Genomic DNA, 27,043 nt, shown 5'->3' with positions numbered 1-27,043 from the left:
CTGCTTTTAGCTTCTATATCTAAAATGCAAAAACTTTTCAAAGTATTGCATTGTGGCTGACTGATGTACACTTTTGTACGTTCGGGCGTTGTCCAGTTTCAAAAGTTGCATCAAAGTCAGTTAATTCTATCTACTGTATTATGGAGTGCTGTCTCAAATGAGAAAAATATTTTAATGAATTATGCAACGAAATTGATTTTAACTTTTCTTTAATTTTGTTAAAAGCCAAAAAACAGACGATTATGTTCAAGCACTACATCATTTCCAGTAGCAATTACTACGTTACATTTTACTGAAAGTACATTATATACTGGTGATTTCAGCAACTGAATGTTTTCATTTTACGACTTAAATTTTTTTAAGATGCTGACATAACGCCAAATTATAAGCTAACCCTATTTTATACGGACCGTGGTTGGAGATTCAACAGAGCCTAGTTTAGCAGAATTGTACTGCAGTACATTACAAAAGTCTGGAGTCGATCATTACAGCTACATGTAAACATGATTTTTATAACTTTCAATTTATAAATAATACCAAGTTTTTATTATTTTCTGATTCACCTTCCTAAAAGTCCATCTTCACATATTAAAACATTTCATACCTCGTCCATTTCCAATATTTATTATCTTCATAATTATATCACTCTTCATTACTGTTCTATTTCTACTTATCCTGTTTCCTTTCCTTCTGATATGATCATGTTTAACTCAATTAACGACCTGTTCTATTTCCTTATCATTCCGAGTTTTTTTACGTCCCTGTTATCATTATTCTCCCCTTTCCCTTTTTCACTCTCGACCTGACTTGTTCATCGCTTTCTTAAACCCTTTTTACCTTTACGTCTAATAAACCCAAATGTCATCTATTCTAAAATTCCATAATCATCTTCTTGTTAGTTCTCCTATTAATGTTTTATCTTTCCTTTATTTACGAAAAAACTTTCACCTGTAATATCATGACCGGACTAATTTACCCCATTCCTATTTTGTTATCTACATCTTTCACATGAAATTAAATTTTCACCTGATCTAAGATTTCCTAATAGTCCTTATACCCTTCTACCTCCATCTTTTCCTATCTGCTTGTCCTTTTTCTTTCCATATTTCCCGCAAATACAAAACAAAATTTCCCTTAATTTTAATTTCCCAACAAACCTCAGTCGGACAAGTTGCGTTTGTCAGCTTCCCTTCTCGGGAGCGGCCAGTCATGACGAATAATGTTTTCTGCCCGTCAGGGTTTGACTCTCATCATGACAAACAAAGTGGCAGTGGGCGAACTTGCTTGAGGGTACAATCAGTCATTTTTCCCATTTTTTGTTCACTTTCCCGTTTTCTCGAGAGGAGTGGAGAACAGGCTGATTGATTTATTGATTTGTGGGTGCTAAAACTGGCGTAACAACATCTACAATTAAAGGTTAAGACTCCAGCCTTTTATTGTAGTGGAGGGGATGTGATTTTATTATACCACGGGCACTTCACTATGTATGGATGTTCAGTATGTAACTTTACAACTTCAGACTGTAAATAATTTGTCCAGAGTAAATTTGTACGTAGTTTTAGAATGAGTTTCTATAAAAGACGCCATGTGGTCTTGTTGTTCGATGACTATCTCTCCCCCAGAGAACAGCGGTTTAAGATTTAAATTTTTATGGTACCATTTGAAGAAGTTGTGTGTCCGTGTGTATTTTATGTAAGATTTCTATGAAAACTATAAGCACAAACGTAGGATATCAAATTGTTCTTTATTACCCTGAATGCCCAAACGCCTAGAGTCAAAGATACATTGAGCCACCGATATTTTTTTTTTAAGTGTGTCTCGTAAGTTAGCTGTATTAGCCAATCATAAACCAGTTGGAAGAATCAATGATATCGGCTACGGAGATTTACAGCTCAAAATGAAGGAAATTTTCGATACCGATGTCCGGTTATGGAACTGGAGCAATTAAAAACATAGGCTATATTTTAGAGATAAGCTAATAAAGAGCATGGAATATCAAGTCAGGGTAAATGAAAAATATTCGTCATGGAAGCAAATTCTAACGAAAAAAAAACTAGTATGAAAACTATCAAAACTTGAACGAATCTCATCGAGCGTTTTCCAGCTTTGAGAGAGAGAGAGAGAGAGAGAGAGAGAGAGAGAGAGAGAGAGAGAGAGAAATGTGGTGATGTGCGAGAAAGAAAGGAAGGTGACAAAACACAAGAATCGACCAAAGAAAAGGCAATTTTATTCAAGCAAGAGCATTACGCTCAGAAGCGGATCCAGTTATTAAGGAAAAGGACCTTACAGCCAGGTACCTAAACACAATTCTGCACAAAGGAAAAAATCTGCTCCATAACAAGGTCCAGACGAAGACTGGACAAGAATTTTGGTTGACACTACACGGCAGAGGAGAGACGCACAGACGAAAAGACAAATAAACACATACAGAAAGAGAAAGAGAGAGATCAGACAAGGTTAAATGTTCGGGTATAGACGTCAATGTATAGGCATATGCTATACTTGTACAATATTTAAACTCCTTCTATAAGTAACTATTTAAACAAAATACTTACAACTGAAGAGACTTACTATTTTGAAAGCCTTTCTTAGAGCATTAAGGCTCTGGGTTCTAGATTGCGTTTTACCACTGGCATCAGGGTTTATAGGTCTTGCTATGTTGGCTCCTTAAGGTATGAGTATTACCCTTCATTCTCTCCACATGACTAAGCAATCTCAAAACACCTTAACAATATAATAATGGCGGTTTTTCTGTGGTATTAAGGTTTTTCGTTTGTAGCGTCCTTAAGTAGGTATTATAAGATCTAACTACATATATGTACATATGTTTGTACTAGGAATTAGAAGTTTTCAGTATTGGATCTCTCTCTCTCTCTCTCTCTCTCTCTCTCTCTCTCTCTCTCTCTCTCTCTCTCTCTCTCTCTATTCTAATATCTCCTTCTGCAAAACATAAACAGAGAAAACTGTAAATTTAATATTCTCAAAATTTTGTAAATTTTGAGGATACTAAACAGTGCAAATAACAAGTAAATATAAAAATAACTACCGTATTATCAGGCTATAAAAGTATTCTAAATAAGCACTAAGGAATATGTTCCTTGCATTTATATAAGGAGGGATATCACGTGAGAATGTTTATCATTATTACGTAAGTGGATAAAAGTGATTTGGCAAGCCGAATTGAAAACGAATATACTTGATCGTTCTAGCTTCTCCATTAACAAACAGCAATTTTTGGCAATTATCAACAACCAATGATTGCGAAACTGCACGATGAAAAACATATATATTCACTTTAGTAATTATTAAATCAATTGCAAGAAGAGTTAGAGAATACCTTTTCGCAGAAATGAAAATAAAAAAATAACTGAATTGTGACGTAAATCTTTCTATATCGATAAACGATGACGGGGTAATTTGCTAAAAATAAAAAATTACTAGTTCTTAGCTACAGCCATATCGTTATACAGACATTTTGTCGCAAGTAAATTTACTAATCCAGTTTTTTCTATGCTCTTTTGTTAACTAGCTGTTCACTGCCGCTTAATGGATTTTTTTGCTGTATTATTTCGTATTACCTGAACTGAAGCTATGTATATATATATATATATATATATATATATATATATATATATATATATATATATATATATATATATATATATATATATGTATATAAATATAACACTTGAATGTGTATGTTAAAAGATATTTTACTTGACTTATAAGTGATGCTCCAATTAAGCAAAATGCTTTTATATATATTTATATATATACATAAATGTATATGTATATATATATATATATATATATATATATATATATATATATATATATATATATATGAATATAATATATATATATATATATATATATTTATGAATATATACATATATATATTGTATATATATATAAGTATATATATTATATATAAATACACACACACACTTATAGATATATATATATATATATATATATATATATATATATATATATATATATATATATATATATATATATATATATATATATATATATATATATATATATATATATATATATAAGCATTTTTGTTAATTGGGGCATCACTTATAAAGTCAAGTGAAATATCTTTTGGCACATACATTCAAGTGTTATATTTGTAACGCATATCTCGAGAACATTCGTCAGAATCCAAGCAAACTCGCAAACAAACGAACGAGAAGCTGAAGCATTGAATAGGCCATGAAAACAAACAGTGAAACAAACAAGAGGCAAAACAACCATTTGTGTCCGAAGCCCACAAACACACAAACACACAAAGTCTCGCCTTTCACCCGTTCTGAAGACCCTTCCCCGGAAAGTTACATTACGATCTCTCCATTATTCTAATTACTTGGGCCATTCACAAGGCTCACCTTTTGTCAGATTATTTCTAGAATCTATATATAACTTTTGATTTAGCATATAGATAAGCAAACCTCAATAAATGTAACAAATAGATTAAAGCAAATCGTTACTAACAAATGACGGAAGCAAAGCACTCAGATCTGAGAAGTTTTTAACAGGTATTCAGTTTTGAATAAACTCGCTATTGTTAGATTGTCAACAAAATGTTTTCCCTGATAATTTATTGTAGAACTTATCTCAAGAACAGGTGCATATATTAGGAATGGAAGTTATTTTCACTTGCCAAAGTATAAGCACATTTCTTCGCAAGCTGAAGGCGTTCCCATAGCAAAGATATAAAAAACACGTCTCAGCAATTGCAACCATTCTCCTACATTAAGAAAATTATAATAAAAACACCATACCTCACTGAAGGCATTATATAAAGCAGCGTCCCTTGCACTAAGCAACAAACAAGGCATATCTATGTTTCTGAAGGTCTTCACACTAAGATACAAACCAAACGCAACCCTGGACCACTTGCAGCCATTGCGCTGACCATTTAGCGGAAGTCATTAACTTCGACATATAGTTGGCACCCGCCATCCTCTGGGTGTCACACAGCACCTCTTAGTTTAACAAATGCAATTACGAGTTGCAACTGCCTCTCGCCGCAACATGCAACTCCCATCAGGCAACGAGACGCGCAATCGCCTTCAGACCTGTAATTGAATCGGAGAGGTCGCCAGTCACACACGCACTTGCCCGGGTCTGCCTAAATGTCGATCTTGTTTGTACGAATTGTGATACAAATACATGTGCTATCCACTTGCTTTTATCGGAATGATAAAACTGTAAAACATCGTATAACAGTACTTAAAATACCATATAGTCAAAACATATAAAGAATAAGACGAGAGATATGATTACCTCCATAAACATGCCCTGTCGTTATTACGATTAAGATTTCTGTGAAATAATTTAAAGATGAGAAATAACTTATACTACTTAATAATGCTTATTCTTAGACCTCATGGCACTAGACAACTAAGACATGTTGCAAGGAAAGTTACTGTTATTTTTAATAAGGTAAGGTTGCCATCGCCTTATGTAAGCTTCCTCTTTTATTCTGACTTGGAGCCGGCGCGATGATAATCACTCATGGCAGAATTATGGTTGAGCTAAAAGTTACCTTATACTCGTATGATATTAACACTTTTCCAACCCTTTATATTCCCCGCTGGTGTCTTCGGGAAGCTCCAGAGGAAGGCCCTTCATACTTCCTAGGCCTAAGGGTTCCTCATTTAAGCCCCAGAAAGAAACACATTCTGCAGTGCAGTGGCCTCTGGGTTCCCTTGGAACCTCAAAATAAAGCGTCCCTTTTCATGAACTGAGACCCTTGTCTCCCTCTAGAACTACCAGAGGAGTCCCTCTGATGATGATTCTGAGTTAATCTAATATTTAAATGGAAACACATAACTCGTATTTCCTGAGATTCCGTGAAGAAACTTGATCCATCCTGCCAGTCGTTCCATCACTTAAAATATCAGAGTTTGTAACTCGAGTCAGCTCTAAGCCCCGGGAGCTAAAAAGATCCAAAATTACCCTTGAAACAGGTTGTTAAATGGCTGGGTGGTGTAAGTTCTTTTTCACTATTAAAGTAGATCTAATTCAGCATTAGGGACAAGCCTCTAGGGATTCCAGAGGCAGTCTAATGTCCCAGCAGGCAGATGGGCCCTAATTTGGTGCTTCCAAGGGGAGCTCGAAAACCACTGTTCTACAGCAAGGAGCTTTTCCTGGGACTCCCGGGCCCCAGTTTTACCGAGGGGTCCTCTGGAGCTTCCTGCAGAAGCCAGGGGAACCTCATGTTTTAGGGAAGCGATCCAGCAAGGGTCTTTTCCTGGGACTCCCAGGTTTTACCGAGGGGTCCTTCAGTGGAGCTTCCTGCAAAAACCAGGGGAACCTCATGTTTTAGGGAAGAAATTATGTATTTCTTATGTATTCTCTGTGTCATTTTAATCATACAGGCTTAACTGTTTTAAACGCTTTCCGGTGTATGATACAAGATTCATTGCTACCTTTGTTGTCGAAAGACAGAAGAACAACCACAATCTTTTTTTCTACTGGAAGTGTGCATGCTTGACATAACTGATAAAAAAAATTACTTTGGTTTTTCGAAAGAGAACCAAAATATGCTTATTTGTAAATATCCTGTCCTGAGTGTGCCTTAGGAATGTGCCGCCCTTTGGTTACAAATAATTGCCGAGTAAGTTCCCCAAAATGGAATACAGGTAAAAGTAAATCTAATACAACACAAAATACTTACACATATATACAAGCACAATCAGACACACACAAAATCCGAGCCAAATTTAGGTTTGTTCTTAACTGACCGAAAGAAAAAAATAACCAGATCTTCAAATAAGCCCCATGCAATAATGGAATTGCCTTTTCTTCAGACCCTTCCTTTGATATTCAGGAAACGATATTGAGGGGAAACGTTCTAGCTCCGAGAAATAAAATGCAAGCTTTTGTTATCCCACGAGAAAAGCAACGCAAATGGAAGAAACTTATTTTTACTCTATCTGTGCGATTTCATTGGATAAAGCTCTCATCTCAGTCTCAGTAATGCAGCGTCTTTTATTGCAGTGTCTCGAAAGTTGATTGCAATGTTGCCGATGTAAGGAGAGTCGTCATAACAGGGAATAGGGAAAAATAAAAGCAATATAAATATTGCATAAAGAATATTTGATACACACACCATACACACACACTATATACATACATATATATATATATATATATATATATATATATATATATATATATATATATATATATATATATATATATATATATATATATATATATACATATATATATTTATATTTATATATATACATACAAATGTGTGTATGTCGTGTATCAAATATTCTCTATGCAATATGATTTATATTGCTTTTATTTTTCCCTATTCCCTGTTATGACGGCTCTCCCTATATCGGCAACATTGCAATCAACTTTCGAGACACTGCAATATCTGAGATTAGGAAAAAATTAGTTTTAATCTAGGGGAAATGTGATCAGAAAAATGGCAAGCAGAAAGCAAAAGGTAAAAGAAAAATAATGACAATTATGGAATCATAGATTAGGTGAAAATTTTACTTCGTGTGAAATATGAAAATAAAATAATAAGGAATGCGGTAAATTTAACTAGTCTTGATATTATAAGTTAAGTGAAATTTTTTCTTATATAAGGGAAACATAAAATCGAAATAGAATAAATAAACAAGATAACTGAGAAAAAGAAAAAGAAGGGGAAGCATTGAATTTGTAAAGATAAAATTTGGGTGTATCAGAAGTCAAGTAAGAGAGGGTTTGCGAAGGCAGTGAATGGTCCCACAAACGGTTACTTGAGCTTATAGGAACGGCGTGTGATATTTATTTAGTTCTGAGATATATATATATATATATATATATATATATATATATATATATATATATATATATATATATATATATATATATATATATATATATATATATATATATATATCTATGATTCCATAATTGTCATTATTTTTCTTTTACCCCATCTTTTGCTTTCTGCCTGTCACTTTTCTTATCACATTTCCCCTAGATTAAAACTAATTTTTTCCTAATTTCAGTTTTCCAACCCAACCTTATCTTTCTTTTACCTTAACACCATTCTTCTAAGGAATATTTATTTTCCCCTCAGCCGGACATGCAACACGATTCGTGACCAAGTTCCGTTTGTCAGTTCCCTTCTCGGGAGAGCCCAGTCACGACAAATCCGGTTTCCTGCCTGTCAGAGCTTGCCTCTCAACGTGGGAAACAAAGTGGCAGTGAGCAAAGCATTATTTTTTTTTTGTCCGGACGTTTTGACACAAATCTTACCTTTCTGATCTTGTTACGCGATATTAATGATACTGTTAATAATTTCAGGATGGCGGACACCAATACACATCGAGATTATTATTTTGACGTAGCAGTGATCAATAGAGACACTGAAACTCTCTTATGTACAGATGAGTTGTATGAAGAAAGCAATGAATAATGCATGTAATGTTATTTCTTGCACATTTTCTCCAGCGGTTGCTGATACAGGACTGGTTTTTCACTTACTAATGGTCTTTAGTAAGGTTTGTACTCATTTGTACACAAAACACTTCGTTATCTGATGGACTTGTCATTTGGACATATGACATAGCTCTGGAATGAATCATGCAAGTGTGAAGCATGTATTTATATTCATATTTATGTATACACATGTACACATACACATACACGAACACGTCTAATCGAATGACCAGCAAAACTCAAATAAAATTATAGCTGGGCAACGCTTGGGTGGATGACCAACCAGAAGTGCAACACGTCATCAGCACATAAGCACTTTGAACAATTCTTTCCGTGTGCCAGGGTGTGAGTTTAGCAATCTCATCCCAAAATCGCTGGCTGAAAACTAGAGTAGGAACTTTTCAAAATACCTTCTTTATAGTAAGTCACACACACACATTTTTATATATATATATATATATATATATATATATATATATATATATATATATATATATATATATATATATATATGTGTGTGTGTGTGTGTGTGTGTGTGTGTGTGTGTTTACATTTATATTTATGTACATAGATATATATGTGTATGAAGAAAGAGAGAGAGAGAGGGGGGGGGGGGGAGCGTTATTACACTTCTCACTGGCAAAAGTACCACGATTCAAATCCCCGAGATCCAGGTGAACCGAACACGCTCCATAAGAACCCTTCGAGTCTGTTGACGTACAGAGCTAATTAAGTACCTGGTAGTTATTCGACTACAGTAGACAGCAGCCGTTGTTTTAAAGCGTCTGTTTCTATTAAGCAGACTCATCCCAACAATTTCCACAAGTATGTTTTGGGAATGTTTGAGAGTGAATATATGTTTATTCTAGCACATGTGGTTTTTGTGTATGGGGCTAACTTATATCCTACTGTTCCCAAGGTATGCTAAACAAACAGGCATGAAAAACTTGTTTCCTCCCCGCGATAGACGAAGGAAAAACAGCACGTCTTATGGTAGTTTGTATTCAAGAGAGGCGTTGCAGTGTTTCCAAAAATCGATACAACGTGTTCCTTGCCCGGAGAGCTAAACGTGTAATATGCCATCTCAAGTGTGGGACATTCTTTACTGGAATCACCAGTATTATTTCACGTAACACGCTCGTTGAAGACCGAGATATATTCATTGTTCTGCAGAGTGGTTTTGTCTTTATAACCGGTGTCTTTTAGGGTGCTTATGTAATTTCTTGAACGTTTCCACATGCTTTGATAGTTCTCGCAAATCTTTCTTTTCTTTAATATGATAAGGGTAAAGCTTAACTCCATTATATTATTCATACAAAAGGGAGCATATCCTTACTCAGATGAAGCCGTTTTCCCTTTGCTGGTCGGCTTTTTATTCAATGCAAAATAGAATTTCGAATTTTCGCACTTTCTGTCAACCCTTACAATTTAATTTCGCCAGTAATACTCAGCAGCTGATATGTTACCCTAACATCATACTTTTTTTTTTCATTAAGGCAATATTTTACACTCATTACTATATATTTCCGTCTTTCTTCCTCCACTTGGCCAAATGATTTTATAAGCCCAGTAACTATTTGGAGTCACAGCTGTTGTAACAGTTGTGTTGCCACATAATCTTAATCAGAAAATAAATTGCTGACGAAATTAAATACAGCAGTCCTTTCCAACTCCACCTGACTAGATAATTATTTGTCAGACAATAAATTACAAGCAGAATTAAAGGAGGCAGTCTTCTCTCTCATCCCACCTACTCAGAAAATTATCAACCATACATTAAACAGCACACGAAATTAAATACAGCAGCCCTTTCGTACTTCACCTGTCAGCCAGGTGATTATCAGTCAGAAATAAATTGCACTCATAATCAAAGAAGACACTTCTTTTTCATTCTGCCTGCGCAGTTTCTTATCAATCAGGCATAAAACTGTGCACAAAATTAAATACACCAGTCCTTTTCTGCTCCATCTGGCCATGTGATTGTTACATAGCAAGCAAAAATTGTAGACAACAGCCCTCTCTCCTACCCTACCTTGCCAGGCAATCGTTAGCCATGCAATACATATCACACGAAACCGAAGACAGCCGTTAACTTTCCCACTCCACCTTGCCTTCCTGACCATGCCGATCTGTTATGTTTATCGGTTTCTCTCGTATTGTCACTCGTCCGCCAATCATATCCCCATGGCATTTAGTCCGTGACTATTGACAGTCAATTTAATCCAGGTTTGGTGGGCCGAAACGGTATCTACAAACCTTTCAAGTTCCGTCTTCCAAAAGTTTTGACTGCAGTGCAACAACCAAAATGGTGTATTGATCATGTTTTATATTTGGTATTATATTTTGCGCTGCTTGCCTTTTCAGTGTCGTCTTCCTTGAATTAGAAATTTCAGTGTTAATTATGTTTTGCACATCCTTGGCTTTGATAGTTTTTCATTTCCTGAGATTGAAATTACATTTAGTTGGGTTTTAGAATGAAATGGGGCTCGATATCGTACGTTCATATTCATATCATTTATTGTTGAATTTCAAGAGATCGTATCACAGTATTAGGTTTTGCCATTATATTTTGTTTCCACATCGTATGTTGATTTACTTTTATCTTATTGTTCATTTAATAATAAGTACAATTACTGGAAAGTTACTTCCAGTTTCTTGTGCAGAAAAACTTAATTGTATTGAATTAGTAATAATTCTCAGAATAACAACTAAAGATGCACGCTTTAACCGTTTATATTTAATTACCTTCGCCTGAACTCTCTATTTAAGCACAATCGTAGGTAATCAAATTATTTTTTTATTACCTCGGTACACCTGCATACCCAGAGCAAATTGTATATATGGCCATTTATAATATTTTTTTAACTGACGGTAAGCTATTGTCTCGTCAGCTGCAAAAGCATGTAAGGCAGTTTGAAAATGTATAATGTATAAATGTATAAAGAGGCGTATCATAACAAAATCCAGACAAGGACTAGACAGGAATTTTGATTAATGCTAGACGGCAAAGGAGAGACGCACAAAGAGAGAGAGAGAGAGAGAGAGAGAGAGAGAGAGACATGGTCAAACGCTCGTGGCTATATGTCAAGGTATGTAGCACAAAGATAAACTATACACAGTTTTGGGAAATCTTTTTTATAAGTAACCACGTAAAACAAATATTTACTTCAGGCTTTATAGATTTACTTGCTTTTTTTTGGGGGGGGATAAACGCTCTGGATAATCACGTGTGGGTTTTCTTAAGTACTATATATTGGAATCGTTTGGCTGAAGGTGTTATAAGATCTAAATGCATGGATGTATGCACTAGGCGTTAGGTTTTGTTACTGACTGACTCTCTCTCTCTCTCTCTCTCTCTCTCTCTCTCTCTCTCTCTCTCTCTCTCTCTCTATATATATATATATATATATATATATATATATATATATATATATATATATACACACACACATATATGTATATACTGTATATACATACATACCTACATATATATATATAAATATATATTAATCTCTGCTTCTACAAAACAGAGCAAATGTAAACTATTGCATAAATCAAAATACTGAGGAAACAAAACCGTACAAATGAACAAATAAATATAAAATAACCTTGGTGCATCGTCAGGTTCTAAAATACGGCTAAATTAGAACTTTGGGGTATGTTCCTTGAATATATGACAGGGATATCACTCAAGAGTATTTATCATTATTACATCAACGGATAAAAGTGATCTGGCAAGCAGAATTAAAACAATACATTTGATCATTTTAGCATTTTTATTAATCGACAGCAATTGTTGGCAATTATAAACAAATATTGATTGTGAAACTGAACGGTGAAAAACAGATTCACTTCAGTATTTCTTAAATTAACTGCAGGCAGTGTTAGATAATACATTTTAGCAGAACTGAAAAAAAAAAAAAACTGAATGATGACAGAAATTTCCTATGTCGATAAACGTACACTAAAGGTTACTTCATACTAACCCTTTCAGATTCTGAATGTGTAAACATAATTTTTCTAAATCTTCATAATCGCCCCCTGCCCTCTGCAGAAAGTTCCAGGGGAAGTTCCTTCATTCAAACCTGCGTCCCAGTGTTCCTCATCTAAGCTTATGAAGAATCCATTCTGCAAAGCAGTGGCCTTTGGGTTCCCCTCGGAAATTCCAGAAGAGAGCCCTTTCTGATGAACCGGAACCACTGGCTCCCTCTGAAACCACCAGAGTATCTCTCATAATTACTTACAGTTTATTTAATATTAATAAAAAAGTATAACTCTTATTCTCCCAGATTTATTGAAGAAATTTAACCTATCCTGCCAGTCATTCCATTACCTTCTAATAGCTTAGGCTAGTTCAAGTCAGCACCAAGTCCCTAGAGCCAATGAGATCCAAATTGGCCTCGAAGCAGGTTGTTGAATGAATGCATTTTGGGAATTACAGGAAACAGGAGCGTTGTGGTGTGTTTTTATTTTTTTATCAGAGTAAATCTAATTCATTACTACAGGCTTTCATTTGGTGACTCAAAAGAGAAGTCTAAAGTCTTAGCCAGGCAGAAGAGTTCTATTCTGGTGCTTCCCAAGGAAGCTCCGAGGCAACTGTTCAACAGAAGGACCTTTTCCTGAGCTTAGCTTAGGGATTCCTGGCCCAAGGATTTACTGAAGGGTTCTCTTCCGAAGCTTCTTGCAGTAGCCAGGGGAACCTCAGGTTTCTGGAAAGCAATGTTGTATTTGGTATTAAAATGGCATAAAAAAATATACCATTTAAATACTAAAGAGTTAACGGGCATAAACTTTCTTCACGGCAGAAAACAAGTCATAACTACCTCTGCTGTCCAAAAACAGAAGAATAAATACTTTCTTTTCTTCAAGGAAAGTGAACATATTTGATAAAACAGATAAAAAATTATTTTGGTTTATCGAACACAACCGCAATCTACATATTGATAACCACCCAGTCCTGAGTATGCCTTAGGAGTGTGAGCAATGTTTGGTTACATATAACTGGCGATAAGGTTCTTCATAATGCAATACAGATGAAGGTGAACCTAGCACAACACAAATATATATATACACACACATACAGACAAGCAGAATTCCAGCCAAATTTACTTTTTTACTTATCTGGCCAAAAGAAAAAAAAATTGCCAAATCTCCAAGTAAGCCAGACGCAACAATGTTATTACCTTGTCTTCATACTCTTCCTTTGATATTCTGGAAACGATATCGAGGGAAACGTTCTAGCTCCGAGGAATAAAAAGCAAGCTTTTGTTATCCCTCGAGGATAAGCAACGCAAATGGAGGAAACTTGTTTTTATTTTATTTGTGCAATTTCATTGGATAAAGCGCTCATCTAATTCTCGATAGTGCAGCGATTTTATTGAAGTATCTCGAAAGCTGATCGGAATGGTGCCGCTGTAAGGAGAACCGTCATAACAGGGAGTAAGTAAAAGTAGAAGCAAAATCAATCATAATGCATGGAGAATATATGATAGATGTCACTGAGAAATGCGGGATCATTTAACTGAGAAATAAAACATTCTTACATCACACTTCACACACACACCGCCACAAACATACACATGTGTATACACACGCAAACACATTCATATGTATTCCTCTTTTTAATCCACACACACATTATAAATGTACATATTATATATATATATATATATATATATATATATATATATATATATATATATATATATATATATATATATATATATATATATGTGTGTGTGTGTGTGTGTGTGTGTGTATATATCAAAATCCAGTACATAATATATAAAGCTCGATTATTTAGGGAGAGGGAGAGACAGAGACAGACGAGAAAGCAGAGAAAGAGAAAGAAAGAGAAAGAAAGAGAAAAAAAGTACCTTCACATTCTCGCGTGACTTGAATCCCTCTCCTAAAGCAGAAACTGACTAAAAAAAAAGGCAAAAAACTCTATGTACTGATTTTTCTCTCTTTCTTTCCTTCATAAATGGCTCCTGTATTGCGTCAAAGGTTACTAATCAAGTTCATTGTATCTTTCCGGAGGAATGCACGATCCCTGTGAACAGTTTATATATCATAACAAACTATGCGCGTCCACATATTCATTTTTTATGAGTGTAAGAACGATGTCTTGGCGGTAATGAACTCCACACGTTTACAACTGCTGTCGTCTAGCCCGTGGTCAGCCTCCTTCACCAATTGCCCCTATACAAGTAAGAAGAATGAACGTATTATGACATGAGCTCCTCTAGCCATTTCTTACATTGCCGTCGTTTTTTTATTGTATGAGCATATTAGGTTGATTTATTACAGTGTAGCCGGCTTTGTACCAGCAGGGTCCCTTGCTTGGTGAGCTACTGAGTGGCCTTAAGGCGCCTGATATGGACCACTGGCCTCAGCTCTGCCTACCTAGAAGAGTACACTGGTGATAATGAGGACTAGCGTAACCAGTGGAATTGCCACGTGAAGATCAAACAACGCAATAAGGAATTCCTTATTATAAAGAAAAAAAAAAATAACGACAATACAACCCATCGCGGTTAAAGAACCCATAGTTTCTTCTTTTATTTCGGTTCAGCGCATGACCTAATTCTGTTCCTAATTAAGTATGATTTACTTTAAAATATACCAGACAGCCGGTCCATTACTGCTCCTCAAAGTATATCAGCTATTTCAAAATAAAACAGCTATTATCATTACTACGGGCAAAGTTAAGTATACTTTAGGTTAAGCAGACCACTGAGCTGATTAACAGCTCTCCTAGGGCTGGCACGAAGGATTAGACTTATTTTACGTGGCTAAGAACCAGCTGGTTACCTAGCAACGGGACCTACAGCTTATTGTGGAATCCGAACCACATTATAGCGAGAAATGAATTTCTATCACCAGAAATAAATTCCCCTTATTCTTCATTGGCCGGTCGGAGATTCGAACTCGCGGCCAGCAGAGTGCTAGCTGAGAACGGAACCCACTCTCCCAACGAGGAACTACTACTACTACGTGCAGTATAACATTTGACAGTAAATGTAAAGAAATACACGGTTACAATTACCTCACCCTTGTGAAGGTGAAAAAAAAAGCAGGGGTGGGGGAAGGAATACGTTCACACGAAGAAATCTGGTAAGTCTTATATTACTTCAATTTTACATGGTTTCGTACTCGGGGGAGCCGTTCTTTGAGGCTTTAGATTCCATTTAAGTTCATAAATGCAGCTCTGAAACACTTTCCCCCCCTTTCTTGGCAGAACCTTCCCTAAATGCTTCTACGAATAAAATACATTTCCTCGCTGATCTCAGATTTCGGAGGATTAGAGCAAAGAAATTCTCTCTCTCTCTCTCTCTCTCTCTCTCTCTCTCTCTCTCTCTCTCTCTCTCTCTCTCTCTCACATTTTTTTGGCATACGAATGAGCACCGAGGTAGCGTTTTGTCACGCCTTGCTAGAAGCACACTAAGTGAGTTTTAGTGTTATAGTAACGTCAACTATAAGTTGGATTTAGCAGTGGTTAGCACCTCAGAATTTTAATTCTACCGGTTTTAAGTTACCAGAAGTATTTTATTGCAGTAATATATGCGGGACGTAAAAACTGAAAACCTTTTAACTTCTACAACTTTAAGATATTATGTATTTCAGGAAATGTGAGTCGTCGTTTTTCACCAATGTCTTTCAAAGTAACTGATGGATCGGTGTTACTTTGCAACAGTGTCTCACACTCTCCTCTAATTTTTGGTAATAAATTCATTTTCCAAATTCAGCTTTTTCAGGCACGTTGCTCTTGAATTTGATGGGGGTAGCCAGGAAACTGATTAACGTTTTCGGAGACACGAGCTTGGGTACTACTGAACTTGTCCTGAGAATCTACCTGTAGTAAATTCCTCACTACCCCCAACTTTCCTCTTCGATTCCACCACTGAACTTCTCCCTACTCTTCCTTGACGTCATTATACCCCGTAGGGTATGTTACTTTCTTCATGAATGCGATTGTTTTTATTTTGTTTGCATAATGTTGTGATGAACAGTTATTTCATGTTTATTCTAAATTCACTGCTCTACATATATAATAAAAAATAATGGGTTAATATCACAGAGCAGTTTATAACTGTTTGAGACAATGTGTACGATATCATAGATGTACGTCAATAAATAAGTTTTTACCTTCCCCTTATTACCATATATATATGACCAGTGAAATATAACCATAAGTAATATCTTACCTATTCAGATTTATTCTTAACTTTGGGCAGCTTTCTCCTGGCTGTAAACTTCAAGAAGACGCATGGCAAATGCATTTCTACATCCACGGGGACATTTCAGCATGTAAGCCCTAACTCTGAACAGCGGCTAGACAACTTTCTCTGTAGTTACTGGATGCACAAGTGATAAACCCGTCGTTCATCCCAGCATTTCATTCATCAACTACACAGATTTCGGAACCCCTAAATTCCGTATAACCATGTAAGTCTTTAGCTCATTTCATCCTACATTACTCAGTTGAAACATTGCAATACTAATATGTGCCTGAAAACATTCCATTACATATCAAATATTGCAAAGACACACGCAGAGAGAGAGAGAGAGAGAGAGAGAGAGAGAGAGAGAGAGAGAAAGGTGGGGAATAAATGGAAAGACAGACGGGGAAGTGAGGTGTCAAGACTGAGGAAGGGTGGGTGATGGGAGGGGTAAGTACCCCAACAGTGCTTACCCAAATGATTTCGTAAATCTTGACTGGCTAGGTTTGGCTATGTCCTAAAATTCAAGAGTAAAGTGCTTTCAAAATCTGTCCTTGGACATGGAATTTTTTGTCAAAAATTAGGGGAAGGCTTGAGAAAGTCTGTTTCAAAGTACCGTACCAATCAGTCGATTGGTTTGAAAGATATTGACAAAAAACGATGACTCAAACTTCCTGAAATACATTGAAGGCACTTATGGTGGAGACCTAAAAAGTCTAATGTGAACAGCTATGGGTCCCAGTGATACATCAAGGATCTTTGTCAATTAAATCAACGATTTTGCCTCTTAAAAATCTTATTATGGAAATGTGCTTCATGTATATTTATACAGTTAAACAGAAAATCTACTTGAAACGTTACACGCATAGATTCCATTAATATTAATACATAAAATAAAAGACGCTTCAATTCGTTCAGACCAAACCTTCAAAACGTAGAGGCAGTAATAAGTTTTAATTTTCATCAGCATTCATTGCTTTTAAATTTAACTTATTTCGCATTGCTACCCGACGTTTTGTACGCTGAAAAATATAAACACTCGGGATAAATTCTGATCACTTAAAGCAAAAACTATATTCACCGAAATAGTCGAATCATACTATCCCGTGGGATATTATCTGGCTTTACTATTTGTTGTTATATGCCCACGAGGCACATCTTCGATAGGTCTCCCAAAGTTTATTTTGCATTGCAAGTGCTGTAGCCATTACCATTATCATACTTGACTGAATTCTGTATTAAGCACGAAAAATAGGGTTTTAGAATGCATGATGAAAGTTCACAAGGCGTTTAAGTTAGGATTAATGAGTGAGGTATGCTGAGCGTAAGATTAATGAATGTCGAGTGCGGGGTTTTAGAGTGTAGGACTAATACATAAGGACCTTTAAGCATGGGGTTGAGGTGCAAGGATTGATGAGCGTAAGATTAATGCACGAGGATTACTGAGCATAGGGTTAATGAATGAGGGTTGCTAAGTGCAGGATTAATGCATGAGGGTTGTTGAGTGAAAGGTAAATGCGTCAAGGTTGTTGATCGAATGATATATGCACGAGGATTAATAATCGCTGGATTAAGACATGAAGCTCGCTCAGCGCAGGATTAACGCATTAAGTATGCCGTGTGAAACATTAATGCCCGAGGATTAACGCAACTACTAATACAAGTGTCTTGATTGGCACTGGGTCCCTATGAAACGTAATGAATTACAGTTTCTTCTTACACTTTGGCCTGCGTCGCTGATGTAGCTGTGTATGACGAAAGTCTCTTCTTCATCTTTTTACACCCTGCAGATTTTTCCTTCCGTTTTCTCCTTTTTCAAACTAATTTTTCATTCTCGATATCACTTCAAAGAGGCGATGGCTGCCTTTGACTTTGAGGTCACCAAGTGTTGAAAGCTAAATTGGCTTAAAAAAAAATCAAGGTCTGGCAAAAACTCCAAAAGAAAAATTACTCTTGTGCTTGTTCGATATTCTGCATGGAAAATTTAGTATTTCGGTCCATTCTAGGTGAACACTTTCTACTATAGTTTTGATTCTGTTCCATCTCAAAAGTATCTGTTTCCCTTTACGAACGAAATTTTGGAAATCTTTCCATGCTTTGTTTGGGCCTTGGTTATAGTCAATAGCGCTGTAATGCCTAACTAATGGTTTCACTATTTGAAAGGAATAACTAGAATGTCATTATCCTCGAAAGGTACCAACTAAATAAACCAGGAAGTAGTTCTGTCCTTACAATTGAGCTTTAAAAACAATCGGTCTGAAAGCTGAAAGAAATTATCAGTGGAGGAAGGTACTGCTGGAAGGTACGTCTCAGTCTGGAAGGTACGTCTCAGTCTGATTCCATTCACTATAAAACAGATCAAATTGAAGTTCCCTAAGCAGCTAACTACAATTTCATATGATGATCATTACGTTTATTAATATCAGTTTCTAAAGGCGGTCTTTTATGCTTTTATTTTCATTCAGTTGCGGTTAGATGTGAAACCTACGATAGTGTTCACGATCTGTTGATTTACAGTGACGTAGCCACCTACAAATGAACGGATAGCGTACGTTAAAGGCCTTGGGAAAGTTCTTTTAACTCGGGCTGACATTCACGGAAGGCCCTGGTTGACAGAAGATGAACTGCTCCTTCGATCGAGTCAACTGAAAAATGCTGGACGTGTATGAGACACGACCTATCTTCTCTGCCGTAAGTAGAACTCCAGAGAACACGAAGATCCCAAGAGAACCAGCAACTGAACACCTAACTTGGAGAGGCAGAGGTGAGAATAATGACGAGAAATAGCTAAAAACTGCTCACTATAGGACTATCACCAATAACGCCATAATCCAGTGTATATGTATATGTATATAATCTATATATATATACATATATATATATATATACACGTGTATATATAATGTATATATGTATACATATTTATGTACAGTATACATATGTATATATGTATATGTATATATATAATTAATACGCAATTATCATAAAAGTTTCTTATGCGAAGGAAGCCGTCAGAAACCGAACATTTGAGTGTAATACGTGTCAAATTTTCAATGATTCAAGAATATTCATTAGAGTATAGAAAGAATCTTACAATCATTGTGAGGTCTGCTAATAGCAAGTATTTAAATGTGAGTCAACGCATAAAGGAAAAGTTCTCAGTAACTGAAGTATTAATGAACAACTACCACTAATTAACCATTCGTTACCGATCTTGCTAGAAGATACGAAGGTCAACCATGTATGAGGAAGAACAGCAAATTCCCAATCAACAAATGCAACAACGAGAAGCATTTGCTTTCAGAATGTGAAATTCTCTCCCTTCGTCTGAATTTCAGATGAAATTTAGTCATTTTAAAATTACGAAGTCATTAATGCGCGCGCGCGCGCGCGAGCGTTTGGCAAATTGCTTCGTACATTGCAAGAGATATCAAAATAGAAAGAATTAAGAAAAATAGACCCCTGATAATAATTTTGCTTTCCCAAAACCTCAAAGCGCAAGAACGAAAATGCAAACAAAAATAGCTCCTGCTGAACCGCCCCCTGGGACTTCATTAAAGGGAAGACCCGGAAAATGGACGAGTTTAAGAGGCAAATGGAGGTTTTGCCTGAGAGAATAAGAGTGGCTTTTAAGATAAAAGATTTTGTATCCTCCACCGCTAGTCACCAACTGCCACCCTACTCCCAACGATCCTCCCTCACTCCGACCCCACCTCCTTACACACACACACACACAAAACAGCTCTTAAGGGGATTACAGCCTGTGATACGTTAAAAGGTTTGGACACGACAACTTCCTTCGCTTACGGTTTTTTCATTGTATCTAGAGAATTTCCTCCTTTTTTGTTTTTTTTCTGATCAGGTAAATCGAGTTGGTCTCTTCAAGCCCCTTTGCCCTAATTGATATGTTCGTTATTACATCATCAAGTAGTAGTTCCTCACTCCCGTGCTTTGCTCACACCGTCCAAATTGGACAGAGTCCTATTAGGGAATAACAATGAATTTGTAAATCTATACTACACCCAGCTGATGGGAACTGCGGTTTCCTATCAGCGATTCACTCTCCTACAATGAGAGGCTTCAGATTTTGAAAACCCAAGGTTTGATAGCATTGTTTCCTCCAATGTGTAAACCAAATTACAGTCACTAAATGGCCGATACTACCTACATACTGTAAAGTTTTAGTTATAGGATTCCTTGGCCATTAATCCTTAATCTTTACATGGGAAGCATGCAATATAAAACTCGTCTATATGGCGCAAAAAACATCTCTCCCGAGTAAATCTAGTTTTCCTGCAGTTAAAAGTTACTTCTTCCGTCAAAGTGTTTGAGAATTGTCATGTCTTATCACTAGATTCACCCAGCAAGGTTAAGCTTGCCTAGTTGAGGTTTTTCCCACTTCAGTATGGTGGTTAACATTTTGCCTCCAGTACAGATTGCCGGTGGTAGTCAGCTAAGTGACCATTTAAGCCGTATGCCAGCTCAGTAGTATACTTAATTTCAAAAGAACTCCACGAGATCGTAGATATGCATAGCTTTAGCTAGCACAACCCGTTGACTAAATGCGGCCTTAAGGATTAAGTTTTAATAGTACAATGTGCCTTTGTGTGGACCCTTACCAAACATGCCGATCCTTTCCTCGCAGTTTAGGGATTGAAAACTATACTATAAAAAGCTACGCTCAATTGCGTGGTTCGCCCTTTCCGTGCAAACATTTTCCGTGAGCAAAAATTTTTAAGAGCAATTAAGCCAGCCCGCATGGTGACTCATTGATTTGTAATCTTCCGGCTTCTTACAGGCTTAACCTAACAAAGTTTCAAGTAAATATTTTGAGGACTCACTCAGGGTGTGTCTACATGGTCAGAATGGGTATTTTTGTAACGTTACCAGATCAGTAGTGTCCAACTACCCTCGTGCACAGTACATTAACTTATCCACCAGCCATTTCAGAGCGATTGCAACGATTTGTTGGCCGTACACTGATAATGAAGCAGCAACACCTTAATGCACCTAGCTGTACTGTGTTCAGCTGCAGTCAGGAACTTTTACTCACGCCATGTATACTTTTAACCTGTAGTGAAATTTCCTAAGCTACTCAGTAAATACGAAGCTGTGGGAGCGTCAATATTAATTTTCAACCCATTCAAAAATACTGCATTTGATGAACTTCTTACGTCAAGCTTCTCGTTTGTATTCAAGATTGATCAGGTTAAACTACCACCAGCAGGCATCTTACAAATAAATGCACTGTTGCATTAAAATTCTAGTTGCATACCATTCCCAGCATCAACTTCACTGGTTTCTCTTTTTTGCTGGTGCTACCCATGACTACACAACCAAATGACTGCTTAGTTGAAATATTCAACTACCTCTTACCCATATGCAAGAAACCCTTGTATGTTACGGATCGTCAGGCTCAGGCTCATTATTTGTATATTAAGTTACTTGAACTATCTACATTTCATTAAGGCCTTAGGCAGTTTACAAGAATCTTAGTATTCCATTCTTGAGCATGAATCACTCATTTTCGTGCAAAAGCTTAAGACAGTTTTTAGCAACATGTCAGCGAACAGGTTACTCCAGTAAAACAATGTAAGAAAATGTGAAAGAATCTATTTAGATCTTAAGCAGGGACCAGGCGCCAAGATGTTGAGAAAATCAGTTCACATGAAATCTTGAGACTTAGAAAGTTAAATATTCTGTAATCTTGAGATCTGTCCTCAAACAAATACTTCGTTATTTTTCAAGTTGAATAAAGCCAGGGCGACTTGTCCTTAAGCCTTCTAGGTACTCTTTCCGGTTCAAGTTGAATAAGCCAGGGGGACTTGTCCTTAAGCCTTCTAGGTACTTTTCCAGTTCATGAGACCTCCTGTAACAAGGGTTGCATACTATCTTTCCCTCTTGAACAGCAGGCTGCACCACAGGTTGCACCACAAGTACTCAAGTTTCCTTGAAAGGTTAATTGCTGCTACCCACTTCAGAACAGCCACCTGCCACACCCACCACAATCGAGTTGTCCTCACACCAGCTGCCACAGATCCTGGATACAATTAAGATTTGTCAGTGCCCTAATTAATGTAAGAGTACCCAGATTTTAGTTAAGATTCTGGTGTAACATTTAAATTTACGACCGTTATTTTTCACAAAAGAACTGGTAAGTAATCTTAACGAACTAATACAATAAAACTATAAACAGTTTTGCTTGAAGGTTGGAAATAGTTTCTAGTGAGCCAAGTCCCATAAAGAATACCAAGAAACTTAATAAAAAATAGCCCATCAGCCCCAAAATTAAAATTACCCCACCTTTAGCAAAAAATCAGCCCCGCCAACGTCAAGCACAATGTTGAGAAAGACACGCCATCCAACAAATTCACAATGTACCTCAAGCACAAAACTATACCCTCAAACCTCCTTAAGCACTAAACTATGGTTTAATAAACTGTACCATCGGTTTGATATTGGTTTGATAAACTAACCCACCAACCTCAAGCACAAAATTAAGCCCACCCAACCTCAAGCACAAAATTAAGCCCACCCAACCTCAAGCACAAAATTAAGCCCACCCAACCTCAAGCACAAAATTAAGCCCACCCAACCTCAAGCACAAAATTAAGCCCACCCAACCTCAAGCACAAAATTAAGCCCACCCAACCTCAAGCACAAAATTAAGCCCACCCAACCTCAAGCACAAAATTAAGCCCACCCAACCTCAAGCACAAAATTAAGCCCACCCAACCTCAAGCACAAAATTAAGCCCACCCAACCTCAAGCACAAAATTAAGCCCACCAACCTCAAGCACAAAATTAAGCCCACCAACCTCAAGCACAAAATTAAGCCCACCAACCTCAAGCACAAAATTAAGCCCACCAACCTCAAGCACAAAATTAGCCCACCAACCTCAAGCACAAAATTAAGCAAAGCTGTACAATGCTGTGCTTCTTAAAGCCCCAAACCGTTTTTTCAAAGCATGAAAACTAAAAAAACTAATAACACTGAAAAACTATTAAAAGTTCATTTACCACCAGGATACTGACACGCACCGCCAAGCTAAACATTTTACATATGTAAAATAAAAAAAAAGGGGTTTAAAACACGAAAGTTCCAATTCCCACCAGTACACTGATAGGCCCCACTAAAAATCAACATTTCGCCCCCATCAGTTCTCGACAATAGACAAACCCCATTTCCTAGATACGTTAGGCATTCACTTTAACATTCAAATGGCAAAATATTTCTAATTAGCCTAAAAAAAAAAATTCCCGACCTAGAATTCCGACCTAAAATCCATATACAGTACACGAGATTAAAATATCCCATTTTTAATTTAAAAATCTAAAATCTCATTCTAATTAAAAAAAAACAAGAAAACACCTAGATACAGCTACCTTTCACTGTACACACCAGCATACACAAATATAAACCTCAGCGCCTTACAATGAAACTACGAAACTAACCGGATGTAATTGCAAGATTATCCAAAACCCTAAAACAATCTGGTTCCTCCTAATAATATTTTCTTCAATCTCCGTTAGCGAGACAAATTCCTTTCTAATAACTCCGTTAACGAGACAAATTCCTTTCTAATGCTTCCCAAAAAATACTCCCTATAGAGCCTAATACAACGCTGGAAGCCTAAAAAAATTCGACATCCTAATACAACGCTGCAAGACTTAAGTAAAAAAGGTCGGAACAGTCATGTTGGACTTTACAGTCCAACATGACATTCCTTGTCCACCTTTGCCAGAAGTGGCACAGCCACCCGGACAAAGGTGGACTTTAACAGGTTACATGTAAAGTAAAATTTCAAAAGCATATTTTTTAAAAATTTTAAAAAATCAAGCTTGGAGATTTTAAAGTTACTCTTAAATCAGTTAACTAAAATTACTATTATTGCAAAGTCTTACAATTTTCACTTTAATAAAGTTAAATGACAAATGTAAGCTTTTAATACTTAATAAAAGAATATCTAAATTTAAGGTTTGTTCTAATTTCGGTACCTTTAACACAAGTTAACTAAAATTACTATTACTGCCGTGTCTTAAAATTTTCACTTTAAGTTAAATGACATTACTGTAAGCTTATAATACTTAATAAAAGAACATCTAAATTTAAGGTTTGTTCTAATTTCAGTACCTTTAACACAAGTTACTAGGTGAGAGTACTACAGTAATCCTTGGTGATTATCTGTGGCTTACACATTCAGTGGCGACTTACCTTTAAGTTTCGTCATTTGAGAGTTCAAAGTACAAACGTCATTTATAATGTAATTCCTCTTGAGGCTCTTGGAAAATACAGGAAAAATTAACAAGTGTCTATGCAGATGTCTAAGCTCAGATTAAGTTGAACAAATTGCCGACTTCCAAGCCGTACTTCGAACAGTTGCTCCTGGAAAAAATGAAATTTAAATTTTAGATGGACAAGAAAGCTTAAGTTTAAACATTCATTCCTAACACCTAACCAAAACTACTTTCAGAGGATTACAGATAAAATTACAACAGTTGAGTTAATGACCTTACTATGTAAAAGCAAGTCCCACAGATCAAAGTTGAACGCATATTAAAATTTGCATTTTAGACTACTTTTAAAGAGTACCAAGTAACCAATTTTAAGAAATTAATAAAAAACCAAAAGAAATCTAATGGACAACCCGCAGTTTTCAAGATTCACTACACGTGTCATTTGGCAATCCTGCTAAATGTCCAAAGGACAACAAATATAAACAGCAATAACAGTAATAAAACAACCTCAAATAAAGGCTGGAGACTCACTAACACAAGGGTACGACCATAGTGCACCAAAGCCATACCACAAACTCAAAAAATAAAGGAAAAAGCCACGCAAAAACTAAAGTAAAAAAATTAAAAACTAAAAAAAAAGTCAAACTAAAAAAAAGGCAAACTAAAAAAAAGGCAAACTAAAACTAAAAAAAAGGCAAACTAAAACTAAAAAAAAGGCAAAGTCAAACTAAAAAAAAGTCAAAGTCAAACTAAAAAAAAGTCAAAGTCAAACTAAAAAAAAGTCAAAGTCAAACTAAAAAAAAGTCAAAGTCAAACTAAAAAAAAGTCAAAGTCAAACTAAAAAAAAGTCAAAGTCAAACTAAAAAAAAGTCAAAGTCAAACTAAAAAAAAGTCAAAGTCAAACTAAAAAGTCAAAGTCAAACTAAAAAACTAAAATTAAAGTCACTAAAAAGCCAAACTAAAAAGTCAAAGTCAAACTAAAAAAAAGTCAAACTAAAAAACTAAAAAAATTAAAGTCACTAAAAAGCCAAACTAAAAAGTCAAAGTCAAAGTAAACTAAAGTCAAAGAAAAAAAAGTAAGTCAAACTAAAATTAAAGTCCCTAAAAAGCCAAACTAAAAAGTCAGTCAAACTAAAAAACAAAAAATTAAAGTCACTAAACAAAAGCCAAACTAAAGTCAAAGTAAACTAAAGTCAAAGTAAACTAAAGTCAAAGTAAAACCTAAGAAAAAAAACAAAAGTAAAACTAAAAAAACTCCCTCACACTAAAACGAGTCGTTCAAACTAAAAAGTCGCTCAGAAATGTAGTTTAGTTCAAATAAAAAAATGGCTCAAACTATAAAAATGTACCAAAAAAGCACTAAATTTCACAAACAAAACTCCAAAATAACACTGGACACCATACTCCATGAAACATTGTAAGAACAGTTACAAAATAAACGTGCACAAGACTTACATAAAATTTAGTCTTCACCCAAACTTCCACTGTAGAAGAAAATCACATTCAAAAGTTCCCTTACAAACAACTTATAAAATCTATACTCAAAACTCACGCAGGTTTACCGTTCCAAATCCTGTGTGCGATACAGCAGAAAAAGTAAGTCACGCAACTTCAGCGAACGCCGTAACCACCTATCCACTAGTTCAACTCCGCAGACAACCGAATCGAATCGTTTCAGCCGCGTAAATGAAGAGCTACTTGATAAAACGACAGGAGGTAAACTTCACCAACATTGTTCAAGGATTCTTTAGTCGATGGTTCAGGGTGAACAGCCAAGGATATTGAAGCGTCGGGAATAATGAGAATGTTTTACCGTCATTTTTTTTATATATATCGACTTTTGCTGTTTTTTGTAATTGCAGTACGCATAACCGTGTATTATACTGTTTTTATACATTTAGGAGACGGAGAATGCATGAACCACACCCATATTTAAATGCCAAAGAAAGTAAAAATGCTTTCTACGCTCTTTTCAAAACCTGTTTCCTATTTTTGTGGTGTCGGCATAAGCTAATCGTATGATGTACTATTTCTTTTACTGTCTGAAACGCAGGAAAGCATAATCCTTATTACCAGTCATGGAAACATTCCCCTGAAACACAAATCATTCCTTA

The 27,043-nt window shown here is 36.0% G+C and overlaps 1 long non-coding RNA gene across 2 annotated transcripts; it reads right to left on the bottom strand.

Moving 5' to 3' along the window:
• Nucleotides 1-22,288: 22,288 nt before the first annotated feature.
• LOC136847713 (uncharacterized) lies at nucleotides 22,289-26,616 on the bottom strand. Of its 2 annotated transcripts, none has more exons than XR_010855807.1 (3): nucleotides 26,482-26,616; nucleotides 24,907-25,077; nucleotides 22,289-22,731 (listed from the first exon to the last, which is right to left on the bottom strand). It is a non-coding gene; the product is annotated as an uncharacterized lncRNA (long non-coding RNA). The 2 variants fall into 2 exon arrangements; XR_010855806.1 differs by having other exon boundaries at nucleotides 26,492-26,610.
• Between the last annotated feature and the right edge of the window lie 427 nt (nucleotides 26,617-27,043).

Source organism: Macrobrachium rosenbergii, chromosome 17 (assembly GCF_040412425.1).
Source record: "Macrobrachium rosenbergii isolate ZJJX-2024 chromosome 17, ASM4041242v1, whole genome shotgun sequence".
Classification (NCBI taxonomy): domain Eukaryota; kingdom Metazoa; phylum Arthropoda; class Malacostraca; order Decapoda; family Palaemonidae; genus Macrobrachium; species Macrobrachium rosenbergii.
Note: the sequence above shows the minus strand (reverse complement) of the source record. Positions and strands in the feature narration are given on the sequence as shown.